We start from the raw sequence: 13,008 nt of genomic DNA on the forward strand, positions 1-13,008 counted from the left end.
TTCTGTTGGGGCTGGTAAATGTACCCCACTGGACGTAAGATGAATTTAATAAATTATTGTCTTTGCAAGTGAGTCAGCTAGCGGTAAGCTAGTGTTTCCCAAAGTCCCATACATGCCTATATTGCTAGAGTTAATGAACACGTCAAACTCAGTTGGGGTGTGCACTTCAACATGTGTATCCACCAAGTTTGAAAAGGAAACATCGGACAAAGCGATTAGATAAGCAGCAGGGTAGAGATGAATGTCAGTAACTGCATTGTACACTAAATGTACCTCAGGTGCTGTAACCAACTCATTAGTCCCAGATGTGAAATTATTAATGTCAGGACCAGTATCTCCCACTGTCCCACTGTCCCTGTGGCCACACCACTACTTAAACCGTCTCCTGCCACCATAGGTGTGGTACCATCCGTGGTGAGGGGCACTGTCGTAGAAACTCCCACTCCCAGTGATGACTGTGAAACAGATTCAATCAATTTGGAACTAAGACATGTGGCTGAGGCTGCCAACGCCGCCATTAGCTGGGAACTAAAGTCAGTTTTTGCAGGATTAGCAGTACCATCAATATCGTCAAACCCTCCTACTCATGGGGATGTTTCCTTGGGTACAGAATAAAAATTGGTGACCTTGGAAGGGTATTTCACCGCCTTCACCGTCGGCTTCCCTATGTGTAAGGTCTTCCATGGGCAAGATCTAATGGCTACTCTTGATGGTAAAACTGCCCTGGTTAATGCAGCTATAGTATTGGTTCCACCTGCTTCAGCTATTGAAGTTTCCTGGGCAATTTCATGGGCGTTTTCCGACCCAGAAATAAATTCAATGTCAGAAGCCCCACCTTCAAAGGTCAGGTCAATATTCAAGACATCAGTGCGAAGCTCATGATTACCATGAGTCACTGTTTGTACGTCGCACCTGCTAGAGATAACCCGGTCTGCAAGAATTGTTAAAGTATTACTATGAGTCCACATCGGTTTAATAGCGGTTCCAACTCTGTAATGGGTCCGCCAGCTCGACGCATTGTTGTTTCTAGAAAGAGAGAAAGAAACCACAGGAAGAAGTGGTTTCGCTTTTAGTGACCTTACCACATTTGTTGTTTCTTCGAGAGAGCGGTCTCTGAAGGTCTTTCATAGTTGCAGCTCCAAACAACAAACACACAATATAATGCTGACTCTGCACGCTCCCTGTGGAGTTAGGCTTAAGAGTGAAAATGGAATGGTGCAGGGGACAGGCCACTCACTCCAACAGTCAGCAGTGAAAAAATACTTTTGCAAAAGTTTGCTGGGTGCTCTTAAAATCTTTAGGCCAAGCACAAAACACTGCTCACTCCGCACGCTCTGTGTGGAGTGAAAACAGAACAGTGCAGGGTATAGGCAACTCCCTCCAATAGCCAGCAGTGAAAAAAGCCTCTTTCCAAAGTTTGCCTGGTGTTCTCAAAGTCTTTAGGCAAAACACGAAACACTCTGATTTAACATCTACCTGGTCCCTCTAGCCCATCTGATCTCCACCTGCTCTCCTAACTTCCAGTGTAATGTGAATGACATGCAGCTCTCCTTCAAGCTTCCCTCATCTGACTCCTCTGCTTCCTCTCTCATCCCTGACTGTCTGTTTGCTATTAAAGCATGGTGCACTACTAAGAATCTCTATCTTATTGCAAGTAAGACAAAGATACTTCTCATTGGTACCCCTGCTCCCTCTTTCCCACCCAAAATCTGGCTGACCTCCATGGGTCCCCTTCCCTCGCCCTCCTGTGAGGCAAAAAACCTTGGTATCATCTTTGACTCCTCTCTCTCGATCTCGCCTCACATTACAGGACTTGCCAAGAAGGCCCCTTTCAGCTGCACCTCCTCAGAGGTATTCTCCCTTTTCTCACCTTCTCCCATACACTAAATGTCTCCAGATCTCTGGTTCTCTCCAGGTTGGATGACTGCAACAGCATTTTCCTTAATCTGCCTAACTCCTCCCTTTTCGCCCTACAACTAATCCAGAATAGGACTATGATACTTATCCTTGGCCTCAAGTCCAGGGACCACATCTCTCCAGCCCTAACATCTCTCTAGTTGCTCCCGTTTTCTGCGAGGATCAAGTTAAAGAGCCTCTGCATCATCCACAAGCCTTTCTGGGGACTGGGACTCCTCTACATCCAACTCTCACTCCCTAAATACCTCCCTGCTAGAACCGTTCTGTCGTCTAGCTCTAACTCTCTGCCGATCAGATACTTTTCCAAGCAGAGAGTGGGGGGTAGATCTCTCTCCTCTGAAATGTTCTCCCTCTGGAATGCCCTCCCTGCCCCTCTCAGACTTGTGCCGGATCTCCTTAAATTCTGGAAGCTTCTCAAGACCTTCCTCTTGTCTTCTTCCTTCCCTCTCGCTCTCCCCTGCTAATGGCCCTGTCTGCCACTTGACTGGCTGGCTGGTTTCTTCAGTCTTACAGGGCACCAGGCCTGCCTAATTCAGTCTACCCCTGCACTTGGTCTCCCCGGACCCACCCTCAACCTGCACTTGCCCTTCTGGGGCCCTCCCTCTGCACTGTGCTGGCTGGGCATGCACCCTATAGCCCTTCTAGGCCTTACCTCGCACTTAGCTTGTGGACCTTCCCCTACACTCTCTGCTTTCCCCAGGCTCTGTCCACCTGGCATCCCCTGGCACTTGCTTTTTTCACAGGCCCTGACGCATTTACCGGCACTTCCCCCACCTGCCATCTCAGATGCACCTCTCTTTACTGCACTTGCACAATCCGAATGTCACAAAGGCTAGTAGGCTTGTTTTTGTTTTGTCCTCCTTGTTTCTCCCACCCTCTTGTCTTTTTGCGCCTTGAAACACATTGTGTAAAGGTGCATTATAAGTACCCAATAAATAAAAAAATCATCTGAGCGACTATCTCATCGAGTGGTTGACACCTAAATTGACTGGGTCTCAGGTTTAGATCTGCTCCACAGTGCTATTTTGCACAGTGCCTGCTAAGCTGTATACTTCACACCTCTTCTATTTTTTCGTTTTCATTTAAGAACAAAACACCAGTGAATGGGTCCAGTATTTATTGCTACTTTTCCATTTTCATTATTGGTATTGGTATTGCTTATTTATACAGCGTTTAGACACAAAACGAGTGCTTCAAAGCACTGCAAGACGGGAGGGCAACAGGGCATACAATCATTCATAATGCCTTGGAAATTCCATAATAATATGCATACTAGGCCTGACGCCATTTCTGCTATTTATGTATTGTTTTGTTTTGTTTTGATACATTCTGTGCTGTTTTAACAGTATACATTCCCATTTTTATTTAATATGTTTATATAGTTCATATAAACGTTTTCACAAATGTATCAAAAAGTTGAGAGCAGGAGGCACTGCCTGCAATTGCTCTCTCAATATCAGAGGCGCTCTTTCAGAAAAATAAAATAGGAGTACAACTGTTTCTGCAAAGCATGGGCAAAGGATTCTTCAGATCTAGCTTCCCCTTGAATTGAATCTGTGGCATAATTATAATGATATTTAAAGAAGGTGTAGATAAATCAGAGCTTGACTTTTAAACAATAATCCCTGAATTCAAGGGAGCAAATCAAATAGGGTTGGAGACCCTTTTCAGTGGATATATCAGTCAGAGCCCTATTATACAGTTTTTGCAGTTCTCTGCTGTTCTTGAATTGAATGCAAGTTATCTCTAAATTTACAACTAAGAGGATTTGTCAGAATGTGTGGATCCAGAAAGAAATTGACCACATGACTACTCCCTGGCGATAACTGGGAAGATTTTTAATTTCTCTTTTTTATTATTTATTGTGCTTTCAGCTTTAAAACCAGTTAAAACCTTACACAAATATATCATCTCAAAGTAAAAGAGAAAGCAAGAATAATACAGACATTTGATTTTCAGTTAAAGCTAACTTACATAAAACCATCTTCATCATTATTGCACAATTACACAGAAAAACTTTAAAAGCAGCAATAATTACTCATATTAAAATAAAATTAGGACAGTTTGTGAGAAATTGTTAATTTCCTGCAGGGCAAGTCTAGTGGATCCTTCTATGCCGTCAGCCCAATTATTGTGAGCAATTGGATCAGACATTTACTTAGATGGTAAGGTATCTTAGTCCAGCACATGTTCCAAACAACCTGCCTGGTATTACTACCATAGCGGTCTATACATTTCCTAAAGCATATAAGAAGTTGTGCATTTAATGCTTCACAGTGCCAAAGTAAATGCTGTAATGATACATTAGGGGCAGAACAAAATCTGCAACAATCCAGGAGATCATCTAGGTCCATTTTGCCCAGTTAGGCCTGGTTGGTAGGATACCCAATCTGAATCTCATCAACGTATAGCCCACTTTCCAGGAAGGATATTTACATACGTACTGTGCACAGATACCCAGTTTATTATGGTCTAGTGTGTTATTTTGATATCTCCTGTATTTCCTCAGTGAATCACAAGTTCTGCACCAGTCTGCACGCCACAGCCTTTGTTTTTTTTTAATCGAAGAGGGTTCCTTCCAACCCCAATTCTTCCAATGTTGATTCAGTCCATTCTATTAGGCTGTTTCTTTTGCTGTCCCCCCCAACCCCTCTTTAAATTCTGCAAACAGTGTTTTTGGTGCAGCAGTAATACATGTATAGCATAGTAAAATTATCTTCCATACTATATGTGCTTCTAAAGATAGAAGACCCAATTCATGTCTGATTATACTCATAGGAATGGCCTGAGGGTGTCTCAACACTTTCTTCAAGATTAGGCCCTCTAAATGACAAAGGACTGGGATGAATCTCAGCACCGTAAATCAGCATTGGTAAACATTTTTATTTATAAGATTTCAAAACAGGGATCATGGACAATTTCCCATATTTATAGTTAAAATTCCTCATCTGAGCAACAGCTTTTGATGCCGTTAAGTAGACACCTTCCATTATTGCTTTCTTACCCGGCGTACTATAGATGTCAAAAACCAAATACTTCATGTTATCAACTTCGACCACTTGTTTTCCCGCTAAGCACACAGATTATTTCTTTACATGTTTCCCTGCTGTCAGGGTTATTAACTGTGTGTTTTGTGTGTTTATGGTCTATTCATTGTCTTTGCAGTATGAGTGAAGAGCATTTAGAAGTCTTTGTATACCCACTTTGGTGCAGTCTAACAAGATGTTGTCACCTGCAGATGTAATCCAGTAAATACTTACACCAAACACTTTAGGGGCAATAAAGGAAGCATGTTCAAGGCGTTCACCCATATCCACCATATATGCATTAAATAAGAATGGTGCAAGGATACAGTCTTGACAAAGGCCGTTATTGGTAATTATCCTACCTGAATGTAGACCCTCCTGGTTTAGTCTGGTCCTTATGAACGAATGTTCGTGCAAATGGATCAGCAGTGCCAACAATCCCTTCAGGAGTCCCCAGTCTGCTAGTGTTTTCATAGTATGTCCCTATTTACATGATCAAAGGCTAGTGATAGATCAACCAATACCAGATAGACCTCCTTGTATACTCCCTCCCAGAACAAGCGCTGGGTATGATTTATCACCCATCCCGCCAGGTTAGTAACTACATCAGATCTAAAACCCAATTGGTTATGCTTAAGGATATAATTTGTCCTGGCCCACTCTTCCAAAGAGTAGAGCAATACTGCTCCAAATATTTTGGTGTCTGAATCCAGGAGGGCTACTTGTCTGCAATTTTCAGGAGCCTCCCTATCTCATTTCTTATAGATAGGGACAATATGTGCTTCCTTCTAGGATTCAGGTATACATTTTGTTTGAATAATTGACTGGAAATTACTTTGTAAAATACTTGCCCAAAACTCTGGGGCTGCAAGCCCATTTGTTCCAGTAGCCCTGGAATTGCATCTACTAGGGATTATTGATTTGATTCCATCTATATACAGTGCCAGGGCCAAGTTTTCAAATTTCAAACTATCCCAGCTCCTCAAGGTGTCTACCGGTCGTTATACAAATGCGAAATGTGAAATGTCCAAGCTTGCTCAGTTATAGGATTAGATTGCACAAAAGTCTGCGAGTTTCCTTTCTTTTTAATCAATTTCCAATAATTTACTTTGCGCTTCATGCGCAAGCAAGCATCTTTTCACTTTCCCTTTGATACTTTAGTGCTTTAAGAGCCTTCAGTTTCTGTCTGTAGCACTGCTTTAATCTCCACAATTCAATTTCAAGGTGTGCCTTGCAAACACTTTCCTGTGTAATTCTTCTGGCATTTCTCCTGAGCTCCCTCTTAATTTGTTGGATGAGTGGATTGTAATTTGGCCTCCCATTTATGCGCCTAAATTTCCTCAGGCCCAACGTAGATTTCTATGAGCCACAGGAGTTGGGAATAATTCAGCCATGAGCCCTTTGAAGCTAAAGATAGGTTAACCCCAACTCATTATGCAGAGGCGTAGCCAGGATTGTCTAACAAATGGGGCCTGAAGCTAACGTAGTTGGGCCCACCGCAGTGATATTAACATCTGTGAATGCCCACACAGTGCTGCTGACTGGGGATTTACAGATTTTGAGTGGGCCTTGCTTGCTTAGTCACTACCCTGTCTACACCTCTGAATCTCTCTTACAGGATCTCGAGTTGATACGGCCCATTTAGAGTGGAGGACGTCACACCCTCAGCAGTCAAGTTACAGGGAAGAAGCTTGGATCTTCTTGGGTGACATCAAGCCATCCATCGGAGAAATCCCTCTGCTTGCACCCCACCGTGAAGAGACTACAGACAACGGGGAAGAACCACAGCACGTGCAGACAAGGTGCATGACGAGGAAGAAGGACGCATGACCAGCCAAGTAAAGGACAAAGAACTTGTGTTTGAAATTGTGGCTTAGTTCTGGACACTTCCTTTGAGCAAAATAAGGGAAGAAGGACATAAAAACATGGACACTCTATGCATCCTATTTTCAGGGTGAAGAAGAAGAATTGCACGTATAAGCCACAACATTTCTTGTTGACTTAGTACTTTGGACTGAGGCACACTGAAGCCTTGATAAGGAAAAGATATGCCAAATCTTGATCAAGGATACATGCATTGGAAGAGATTACAGTATCCTGGTACTTTCGACACAGAATCCCTATTTGGACTTACTTATGGTTTCACAAAATAGTGACCCCACCAAAGACATTCTGATCTATTTCGAGTTAGTATTGAGGTCATGCCCGTCGTTGGTGGGAAGGCTCACGAGCATAACAATACGTTTCTTCAAGATCCTGAAAATGAAAAGACAATAAGGAGGCTGATCACCGTGATTGCAGAGAAGTTTCTTTTGCTCCCGGAGTACAGTGAGGACAAGACAATGGTATATCAGAATAGCAGACTAGCCAGTAATGTATACACACTCCAGCTGCCCCCTTCGAAGTACCAGGTACGTTCATACTAAAATTTGTGACATATGGAGAACAGATAAACCAGCAGAGAGCCTCAGTTGGGCTCTGCCCAGTGCCTATCAGAATAACAGCACCTATTGAAGTATGGACACCTAAGAAAACCTGGACAATAAGGTACCCATTGAGAAAACCATATCTACAGGCAAGACAAAATGACGGTTGTCAGAATGTAATACCCGAAGAAGCCAAGAAGATACTAAAGAAAGACGAATTGTGACGTTATGAGAAATCGGACTGACGCACATATAGAAGATAGAAAATTACCTAAGAATACTGACAAAGAGACAAAATACCATGGATAAGTGACATCTTGAGCCTAAGGTGAAACAGTTGATGTCAAGATGAAGAAACTTATGCCATATGCACGATGAAGATATTCAATTAGTTTAAACGTGTACAGATGCAGGAAACTGCAAGAAGCAAAGAAATTGTGAAGCTGCTTATGCTTAGTAGTAAAATAGATTGCGACAAGCACCAACTATACATATATATATACCTCAAAAGCACTTTATAGATGAGTGAAAATCCACTACGCACATGAGCAGAATGGAACACAGGTTACTAAAGGTCTCTATAGGAGAGTGTTGCAGTAAACAGATTGAGAATTAAGACAGAGAGAAACCCAGCAGAAGATAACCATGCCAAGAAGCCAAGGTCATATCGGGCTGGAAAAGGCTAGAGTCGATACAATTAAAGAGAAAAGAACAGAGTATCCTGTTCAGAAAGGTCAAGATAAGCCACAGATGGTAGAAGACTGGCAGAATTAAATCAAATACACGAAATTGCATGAAGAAGAGGTTGATTTCACGGTGTCCTAATCACGTAACAAGGCACGCAGGAAAGGATGAAATTTTCACACCTACGCATGGATCCCTGCCATACCCATAATCCTTAACTTTCTCAGACCAAGAAGCAGATTCAAGGCCGAACTACAAAGAAGTAATTGACACATGACCACTGAGGTGATGATTGATTGTAACATAATTGGAGGGAAGCTGGGGTGCAGACAAACTCCCGGCACCTGGCTGGTTGTTCTGCATGCTGCTAGAAGTGAGTGGAAAAGTATGAGTGGAGTTGATGCCAACCCAATCATAGTAGACCGTGTAATCTAGGGTCCTATAGTAAGTAGAACCAATGAGGCGTCGCTTAGTTGCCTCAACTGACATTGATTATCCAATCCCCTCTCCCCGTTACCACATACAGTTATAGTATCTATGTTAAAGTTACCTTCCTATAACCAATCACATTGCATGTTACGTTTTTGAGATTACGCGTCAGTGATGACGAGTCTTTTATATACATATTGTGTTTTTTCAGAAATTAAGTGGAGTTTAAGCGAGAAGGAAGATCGAGCGGTTGCTGATGTTCAATGAGATCCCTGTTTTTTGTACTTGTCATTAAAAGGACTCCCTTTGCAAAATATTCAGTTGTCATTATTATTTGTTGCAAGAGTACACATCTGCATCCCCATCTATCTCGATGGTGCTGCTACTCATCTTAAAGGGCTGTTTGGAGACCCCCAGTCACATGGGCCGGCTGGGGTCCATCCAGTTCAACGATATTGGAAGGATATGGACATTATTTTAGCTTATTATCTCTAGATCCTGTGTGAGAGAGGGCGGGGGTTGGTATTGGGAGGACATGGACATTTTGGTAGCCTATCATCTCGAGATCCTGTGGGAGAGGGGACAGGGGAAGTATTGGGAGGAGATGGACATTTTGGTAGACTATAAATTCGAGATCTTGTAGAAGAGAGGGCATGGGAAGGTAATGGGAGGAGATCAACATTTTGTTAGCCTATCATCACATGATCACGTGGGAGAGAGTACTGAGAAAGGTATTGGGAGTAGATGGACATTTTGGTAGCCTATCATCTCGGGTTTCTGTGCGAGAGAGTGCAGGGGACTGTATTAGGAGTATATGGACAGTTTGGTAGCCTATCATCTTGAGATCCTATAGGAGAAACAGAAAGGGAAGGTATTGGGAGGAGATGGAATTTTGGTAGCCTATCAACTCGAGATCCTGTGGGAGAGATGGCATGGGAAGGCAAAGGGAGGAGATGGACATTTTGGTAGCCTATCATCTTGAGATCCTACGGGAGAGAGGGCGGGGAAAGGTATTGGGAGGAGATGGACATTTTGGTAGCCTATCAAGTCAAGATCCTATGTGAGAGATGGCATGGGAAGGTATTGGGAGGAGATGGACATGATGATGGCTTCCAAAATGACCATCTCCTCTCATTACCTCCCATGACCTTCCCATGCCCTCTTTCCTTCAGGATATCGAGTTGACAGGCTACCAAAATGTCTTGCTCCTCCCAATACCTTCCCATTCCATCTCTCCCACAGGATCTCGGGTGCATCTCCTCCCAATACCTTCCCAAGCCATCTCTGCCACAGGATCTCGAGTTGATAGGCTACCAGATAAGTGTCACCTTTATGGGCCTCATATCATTATGCAGTGTTAGATCCCCTGCTAATGGCACGCATTAGCCACTGCCCCTGGGTGGTAGTGGTGCATGGTATAAGTTAACATAACATAAAACGTATGACCTCTAGTTATTAGCACACATAGGATGACATTAGACATTTATCAAATTCAGAAGCAAAACTATGTTGTCCTTCTCGAAATATAGAAGTTCGTTTTAGATGACATTAGCAGTTGGATATACGCGCACATCTCACCAGTGCGCAGTAAAATAGTTCAGCAAGTAATGTGAAACCTGCAGTCATACGTTACAAATTCCAGCCCAGCGGACTCAGACTTCCATCATTCTGAGATGGATAAACTGGGTAGCATTCATCTGGGTAATAATATACGGGGTCTTTAGACAAACGAAATAAAATTGCACGCAGGACGACCGATTTCAGCACTTATGTGTTTCTGGCTTCCCTACATGAGATTTATAAATTTCACAAGACGGAGAGTTGCACTAACAGCTTTATTTAAAAAATAAAACCTAGATTGCATGCAATGCTCCACCAGCATTCGCACTTATGTAATGTGGGGTGAGTTTCATTCAGTTTTAAACATTTGCAAGACAGATGGGAGAAGGAACTCGCTTTAACTCTTTCATTTTCAACTGCTTAATGGAAATAGGTAAACATTGCTTGCATCTGCCTTTTGCAGGCGAATCTACATTGGGTTCCCATGGAGTCCGCCTGGTTTTAACCAGGTGCAGATTGGAGATTGTATACGAATACATTTCTTTCATGGCTGCGTGAAAATGTCATGCAGGCTTGAAACAAATTGCACTGGCAGCAAAATGGAGGAGGAATGCATGGTGAAGACCTTATCTCTGCTCAGTGCCCCTCCTCCGCTTTGTCACTGCATCAAAGTGGGTCAGAGAGGTAAATCAAGGCATTAATAATGAGGCTGTAAAGAGTAAAAAGGGGCGTTTTTCTTCACTTTTTCGTCTCCATCTTTTGAAGAAATTAATGACACCGGCAAATTTGTGGTCAGAGTTAATTAATGCACTCCGATGGAATCTGCTTGGTCTTTAGCAGGTACTAAACCAAGGCTTAATGCACAGGAATCCATGTGTTTCACGGCTGCATGAAGATGTCACGCAGGTGTTGCATGTGAACCCCTCCTGGGAGCATGGTAGCTCCCAGGATGTTGTAATGGGTCACGTGGCAGTAGCCACGCGACCAACAATAAAAGAGGCGAGCCGCTTCCGGCTCGCCAGTCACTCCCATTCTGGCTCCAGCGTCGTTCCTTCGGCACCAGGCTGGTGCTGCGCTGTTGGTGCTGGGCCCACGGACGGGGCCCAGCTTAAGGACGGTGCCCCTGCCGGGCAACGCCGTCCGGACGGTGCCCCTGCCGGGCAACGCCGTCCCTGTGGGTCCCCCAACCATGTGAGGCGGGTTGGGGAGCGACCCCGGCCTGGGTGCCCCCAGAGCCGGGGCCGCGGTGGCCAGGTGGACCTGGCCACGTGTGTGGAGCTCCGGTGTCCCGGAGCGGGTGGTATGAGCCCCCACCCTTCGTCACGCGGCGTGATCGCCGCACTGCAGCGTGTGTCGTCGGGTGCTACCCGACCCGAGTGTGGGGCTGCCCGGTGGACCGGGACTGCCCCTAACAATGGCGACGAAGGAACGGGCCCCGTGTGCCCGGAGGACATCATGGTGTGGCGGGCCCTTCTATACCTGGGCCCGCCGAGAAGAAGTGCCGTGGCAGACCCACCTCCAACTGGGCCTGCGATGTGCACATGGGGGCGGGCTGCCTGCCCGTCCCCTGAGGGAGATGGAGGAGGTCCGCGGCATCGGCCGCGGGACGAAGGCAATCGGCCCCCCACCACCATCAGGAGGGCAGAAGACGTCCCCCCCTGTCCCGTGGGGACTGGAATGCCAGCGGCATCGGCCGCATATCGAGGGAGGCCGTTTTTCCCCTTCCCCCCCCCCAGAGAGGGGAGTGACGGTGTCCTGCGGCGTCGGCCGCACGGAGAAGGAGGCGGGCCCAACACCAGCTGGGCCCGCAAGGAAAACATGGTGGGCGAGCGGCCCGCCCGTCCCCCGAGATAGACGGAAGATGTTTGCGGCGTAGGCCGCGTGGGTGGCTGCACCCCTCCCCCACCACCAACAGGAAGGGAGAGGGCGCCCGCGAGCGGTGCAGTGGAGGACCAGCACACGCGGTGTCGCCGGATGGAGAGGGGAGCGGCCCCTCCCCCAGCATGCCAGCTGGCCGCCCACCACAGCGCGGCTGCCCCCATCGGCCCGTAGAAGAGGGACACATGAGGCGGGCCAAAAACCAGTTGGGCCCGCGCGCGCGCGGAAAAAAAAAAAAAAAGAAAAAAAAAAGAAAGGGATGATGTCGCAGGCCCGATTCCAACGGGGCCTGCAAATGAGAAGAACAAAGGGAGGCGGCCTGTGTGCGAGCCCCGCACGTTACCCATCCGGGGGTGGGAGCTGCATTTCCCCCCACTGTCAGGAGCCGCACGCGATGGTCTCTGCCCTGCCACAATGAAGAGCGGCGCACATCGCCGCATGGGAAAACGGGTGCGGGCCCGACTCCAACTGGGCCCGCGAACGAAATAAGACCGGTGCCGCCCCCCTGCCCCGCTGTGAGGAGGAAGGTGCGGCTCTGCCGCAACAAAGAAGTGAAGCCGTCGGCCCCTCCACCACCCCGGGCAGAGAGCAGCGAAGTGGCTGCTGTGATACTGGCCAAACACAACGCCAGCAACCCCCATGTGAAAGGGGAGGTGCGAAAGGGCGGGTCTGCCCTCTGACTCTGGACTTGGCCGATGTGGCCCCTGGGCTTTCCCAGGTGCGGCTCTGCCGGCCCTAAGTTGTGAACAGAGCTGCCCATGGATGATGCCGGACTGGTCTCCTGCAGACCGCAGTTGCTTAATGTGGACTCAGTAGCCACCCCCATGAAGACTGGGATCCTGCAGACCCTGGACGTGCTTAAAACGGCCCATTCAAGTGGCGGTGGGAAGCTGTGATCCTGCATATTGTGGCCATGCTTTAAATGGTGCCAGGGGGGGATCAACAAGGGTGGCGTTCAGCAAGAGTGAAACCACTCACCCAGGTTAATAAAGGGTGTATTAGTAGAGTGGTTGTAGGAGTAGTAGTGGGTAATTAGCGGGATGTGTTTTGTGTTTGTTGTTTATTAAAAAAATGGAGTGGTGTTGCAT

The sequence above is a fragment of the Ambystoma mexicanum genome, chromosome 4q, assembly GCF_040938575.1.
Source record: "Ambystoma mexicanum isolate Mex_15411 chromosome 4q, UKY_AmexF1_1, whole genome shotgun sequence".
Taxonomy (NCBI): domain Eukaryota; kingdom Metazoa; phylum Chordata; class Amphibia; order Caudata; family Ambystomatidae; genus Ambystoma; species Ambystoma mexicanum.